This window comes from Aulonocara stuartgranti (assembly GCF_965226115.1).
Source record: "Aulonocara stuartgranti genome assembly, chromosome: 6".
Taxonomy (NCBI): domain Eukaryota; kingdom Metazoa; phylum Chordata; class Actinopteri; order Cichliformes; family Cichlidae; genus Aulonocara; species Aulonocara stuartgranti.
The window spans coordinates 7,142,971-7,148,970 of record NC_138944.1 but is presented as its reverse complement, the minus strand read 5'-3'; the positions used below and the strand labels follow the sequence as shown (position 1 = coordinate 7,148,970).

Sequence of the window (6,000 nt, the reverse complement as noted above, 5' to 3'; positions counted from 1 at the left end):
ATTCCCCTAGACCTTAGTGATGTTTCCGATAGACTGGGAAAAGAAGTAAAACAGTTATCTTTGCCATGGTATGGTTCACATTTACTGGTACCAGAATTCTGGTTCATTTACTGGTTCATTCTGGTACATTTACTGGTACCAGAATGATTTTTGTTTTGAGTAAGTGTGCAGAATTGGTTACCCTGTTACCACAATTTCTGGTTAAGGGAGACCCTCAATATTTGCCTATCAATCAGCATCTGTTGGTAACAGAGATGGGTAGTAACTGTAATCCGATTACTTTTTTCAAGTAACTAGTAGAGATGGACCGATCCGATATTACGTATCGGTATCGGTCCGATACTGACCTAAATGACTGGATCGGATATCGGAGAAAAATAAAAAATGTAATCCGATCCATTAAATATCACGAAAGCACCTCACAAAACTTGCAACACGCCGTAACTCACCTCAGAACGTTAGCATGTCGGAGCAGTATGCATCACGTGATAGAGCGGCTGTGGCATGCGGGACCTGTGGTCTGGATAGCATTTGGAGCTTCGCTAGCAACCTGGCATTTCATCTCCGACAAAGTTATCCCCGAGAGAAGTAAAGCAAGTGTGTAAGTCCATCTCTGAATGTTTGTAAAGCATTCCTGCGTTAAGCTTAAGGAGCGACTGCCTCTCGCTCTCCGGCTGCTACTTCAATCGTGAAACTGCTTAAATGATCAGCTGATCGGCTTTTCTGTCGGGAGTCCGTCTTTGTTTTTGGCCCACTTTGCACCAGAAAGAGGAAACCAGCTGCTGAACAACAGCAGCACGTTTAAGCTTGATAAGCTGTTGTTAGAATTTATTTAATATTACTTTCTACACCAGGATCTTTTTCTACTAGCTGACGCTGGTAACTGTGCAGGGGCGGATCTAGCAAAGTTTAGCCAGGGGGGCCGATAGGGCATTAACTGGGAAAAGGGGGCACAAAGACATACTTTTCTTTCTTATTCTCATTTAAAATGTCTAGCTTTTAATAAATAATTATCTGACACACAAAGTTTTAATTTGATGTAAAATGAATAGAAGTCAATTACTGTATATAGTGACTATTAAGTCTAATATATATACCCTAGTAAGCTATAGTACTTTTTCCTTTGGGAAGGTACCATCTGTGCAGTCTGCAATTTTGTTGAAGAAAGATGTTGAATCTATTTAATATTTCTTGAAAAATAATTGATTTCTGTGCATTTTTTTTCACACTGCTGAAGGATATAAAAAAAAAAAACAACAGCAATAGAATAATATTAAACACAAAGTGAACCCGTCTTCCTTCATTAAATAGGTTCTTTTAGATGTTAAGGAGGAATTGACTTAACCAGGCTGGCGGAGAATGAAGACAACCGGACACCTGCTGCAGATGGGGAATCAGTGAACTTTTATTGAGACAGAGACAACCTCTCAACACAGCTCACATCAAGAGATTCCTAATATTTGCTGTGAGGATGGGTATATATTCTCTAAAACTTACAGGAGGGGGTTGTGAGGAAAGTGCTGCATTAGCAGAAAAAACAACTCCATAAAAGGAAATCGGCCTTGGGTGTTCTAGTCTCTTCGCTTGCAGATATCTTGCACCTGCAGGATGAGGCGATCGCTTCTTATCGCTCTCAAGGCCAAAGTCGTGAGCACATTTTTATTACACAGTTGCACAGTAACTTTAAAGCTGAACAATATTTAAAGCTGAATAATGTTTGATCAGATTATATTTTCTTCAAATCCCCCTTTTGACCCATCTTAAATGGGTCAACACACAAAAATAAGTAACATTCAAAGGAACACAGAGACGTGTCGAAGCCTGGCTCGAAAAACTCCTCGGGTCTTATCATTTGTCTTTATCTGTCATTGCAGATGAGGAGAAAAGAGTCCAGGCACCACCCTGCCCAGGGGTCGGCTGCAAGCAGTCTCGGTTCCCGACGAAAGCAGTAACAGCTGTCCTGCAACCAAGGATACAACGAGTCAGTGCAACCAGGGTAGTGACACAAAATTAACAGTTCCTGTAACCTAGCAACCAAAAAGCATAAGTAATGATAAAAATGTGGAGAGTGCAGAGTATACTATAATAATGAGAGATATAAACGTGAAAATGTGAAAGAATAAATCAATCGTAAAATAAACACAGAACGGTAACTGCTAAGGACATTCAAAAGTGAATATGTTAAAAAGTGAGGAAGGGGTGTGGAATAAAACAATTTATATCCAGTGGTGGGAGTACACATTCGCTCAGGCTTAAGTCCGGAGACCCTGAGAACATCGCTTAACCCTCACAACCCGACCAGACACAGTTCAACCAGATATATCCTTCAAGAGGAAGTGGGTGAGGGAAACAATTAATAACAAGCCTAATACAACACACCACAGAGAAACAACCATTCTAGAAGCATTTAAACAAGAGAAAGACGATAATGTTCGTCACCCTCACGATCAGAGTTTTCATCATCCGTTGGCGAGGAGGTGGGAAGTTGACCAGCTAATAAAGGCATCTGCCGGGCGAGATCCTTATCCTCAGGAGTGAGAGCTGTAACAATCAGTCTCTGGAAGAGGGATCGAATGCATGGAATACAACAGCAACCGCAGGTGACTAGGACAGCAACAAAAACTGAGATGGAAACTAGGACGGAAGCTACAAGGGCCTTATATTTGCCAAACATGTTAAGCCAAGAGTCCCACATGGCAGTATCAACGCCCGAGTGTTCCTTCATTTTAACAGTAAGAGCTGTGAGACCAGTAATAGCTTTAGTGAGGGAACCATCAGGAGCTGTGTTATTGGGGATATAGGTACAGCACTCCTGACCAAAAAGGCTGCAGACTCCGCCTCTTTCTGCGAGGAGAAAATCCGTTGCGACCCTGTTTTGGAAAGCCATTAGGGAAGTGGCAGATAACTGTGCATGCACAGCTTCAAAACCATCTCGAGTGTAATTAGCCAACAGTTGCACATTAAAGTGAATGTAGTTAATTCTGTCTACATTCGCATTTATTTCAACCATCCAAAGTATCGAGGCCCATCCTGCTTTAACCTGGTCTCGCAGTTTATATTCATCGGGGACCCCACGGGGTATACCTACAGCATCAATATAGGTTGGATTATGAGCTGAACCTGGGATTAGAGAACGTTTAGAGCGGCGTTCAGAGGAGGATGGGAGGCCAACTTCGTGTACTTCTATAGAGAGATCTACTGGAGTGACTGAAACAGGTAAAATAAGAGTTATGAGAGCGCAAAGACCTGACGCATCCCGAGGGAAACCATCATATAACTTGTTATTGCCACACCACCACCACAAATCAGCCCTAGCCGTAGGTCGGAAGTTTGGTTTCATAACCGTCATCTCAGTGCACCAAGAAGAGTTCAAGCTACCTAGTTTTACTGCATTGCCAGTCAGGTTAATACAAGTGAAATTGTTCACAGCTACATCTGAAGAAAAGAAAGGTGGTTTATTAGAGACCGAGCGTTGAGTTTTAGGAAAGTGGTTTTCCAGATATGAGCAATGACCTCGTTTTGTATTGTTCATAAGATGCAGGAGGCATGCACTATTGACTGGCGCCGGTACGACTCTTAAAGTGGGGCGGGCTCCCATACAGACTATGCAGTCGGAAGCCGTCTTGTCAGCAGCTTGCTCAGCTAGTAGTAACCAGTTGTTTGTTGCTCCAGAAATACCGGTTAGAATTTGGAAGAGGTCATCTTTAGACATTTTATTTGTGTCTACAATGCGTATTCGGCCGTTTCTCCCCCCGTTTGTATATGTCACCGGAGGGCCATTAAAGGTGGGGTTATCATCTTTAACTACAGAGCTTGGAGCTGCACCAACGCTAGGGCATATTTCCATTTGCCAATACAGGGCGGTGCGATCAGTCCAAGGGGCAAGTATAAATTGTTGACAGGAGGTCAAGGCCAGATCTTTTAGGGTAAAAATTAAGCCTGAAAGATCCGGTTTTTTTGCTATTCTGAGCATATTTTGGTTTCTCCAGTGCAAAGCCTGACCCCTAGAGTGCTTGGACCAATCGAGGTCCGTTTCTGACACTAAACTGGACCACTTCCACTGATGCCAACCTCCCAGGGTTATATACCACACTGAGGAGGAGAGATGTACTGCAAGGTTAAAAAGATCCCCCCCTTGGTCTTTGGTGACGGGAGTGACTGGGAAGCTAGCGAAATCTATTTCGACTACCCAACTTTTATTGTTGGGGACACAGAGAGTAATCATTCTAGTCGTACTTGGGGTGCAGGAGGTAACCGCGTGTCGTTTCTTTCTAAATGGATCGGGCGTGGGCAAAACTGGAGAGGAAGTGGTGGGCAAGACCCTAGGGGCTACATTTGTCAGATTGGGACTGTCAGAAGGGGGCGAAGCTTTTGAACTTGAAGGTGTCAGAAGTGTCGGGGGCCCTTCACAGATCAGGATTATGCCAATGGGAATGAGACCCAGGGCCAGGAAGCAAACAAAGACGCAACATCTTTGCCTGCCTGTCATTTCAGGGGGAAAGGGCCAAGACATGTTTACTTAGCTTGGATGTCTTCTAATAGAGGATGATGGGGCAGAGAAAGGTGGTCCAGTTCCCCCCACCTCGCCAAGGGCGTGTTCTAGGAGTTAAAGAGCAACAAAAAGTATCAGTGACACAACTTTAAATGAGCTTTCAGCAGTTAAAACTATTGCAATGTAAAATGTAAATCTTAAAAACTCAAGCCAATATAAAAGCAAAGTCATAAAAGATGTTAAAAATAGAAAAAAAAAAAAATAAAAATGTTTAGTTCAGTATGAAGAACACCCCCTTTTGTAACCAGCCGGCTTGTAGGTTGAGCTTTGGCTCCCTCAAGTGGTTGGTGATGCTGTTGCAGCTCCTTCTGACAGGTCCTTCTGCACCTCTCTCAAGGTTCTTCCTGGTTCGGTGGCAGCAGCGCACTGTGTGTAATGAAACCAGGTGTCACCTTTCCCTTCGAGCCTGACAGCGTGGGAGGTCCGCTCTGTTATGCGGTAAGGGCCTGTCCAGCGAGGCTCAGCCCACTTTCTCTTTGTGACTTTCAGGAGGACGTAGTCCATTCCAGGTGTAGCCGCCTCTTTCAGCTCTTGCTGGTTTCTTTCAGCGACCTGTGAGGAATACTGGGCAACAAAACTGCGGAGCATGTTATAATATGTCCTCGGATCGAGGTCTGAATCAGCTTCATCCGACATTAACAGGCGAGAGGAGGGGCCAGGAAAAGGCCTGCCATGCTCCAACTCAAATGGAGTGTAACCAGAGGTTTGATTTACTGAGCATCTTATGGACATTAATGCAAGAGGCAATGCCTTAACCCAATCTAATTTGGTCTGTGCACAGATTTTAGCCAATTTAGTTTTTAGAGTTTGATTCATCCTTTCCACTTTCCCCTGGGATTGGGGGTGGTAAACTGAGCCAAACTTATGTTTCAAACCTAATGCGGCTTCAACCCTCTGCAGATCGTGGTTCCTGAAATGTGAACCATTGTCCGACCTTATGACCTCGGGAAACCCATGCTGTGGTATATAATGATTAATCAGACACTTCACCACAGTTCTACTGTTTTCACTTGCTGTCGGCCAGGCTTCTGGCCAACCTGAAAATGCATCCACAGCCACCAGCAGGTACCTGTAACTACCTACTCTGTCCACCATGTCTGTGTAATCAATGATTATTTCTTTCCCTGGGCAAAGTGGGATGGGGAAGTACCCTGCTATTGGCTTGAAGGCGGGCTTGATTCCAAATTGGTTGCACTCCTTACAGGTTTTAACCATGTATTTTGTCATGTCTTTTAGATAAGGGTGCCACCAGGTGGCTAAGTTCCTCATCATTTGTGCAGGTCCCACATGCCCCACTCCATGTGCCTCTTCCATTGCTGTCTGTCTGACCCCTGGCGGTAGAATGGGCCTTCCATCTGGGCCACGCCAAACATCTGTGTTTGTGGCCCCTCTTGTTACCCATAATGATTTTTCCTGGGGGCTGGCTTTGTCCTGTAACTCTCTGATTG

The 6,000-nt window shown here is 44.2% G+C and overlaps 2 long non-coding RNA genes across 2 annotated transcripts in view; both read left to right on the top strand.

The window, feature by feature from the left end:
• Nucleotides 1-267: 267 nt before the first annotated feature.
• The window catches only part of LOC309707841, a 43,562-nt gene continuing 37,829 nt past the window's right edge, over nt 268-6,000 (top strand). Inside the window, exon 1 of the long non-coding RNA XR_014277087.1 lies at nt 268-601. This is a non-coding gene — a long non-coding RNA (uncharacterized lncRNA). The remainder of the gene's footprint in view (nt 602-6,000) is intronic.
• Nucleotides 1,970-4,462, top strand: LOC309707840. Its single transcript, XR_014277086.1, has 2 exons — nt 1,970-2,477; nt 3,786-4,462. It is a non-coding gene; the product is annotated as an uncharacterized lncRNA (long non-coding RNA).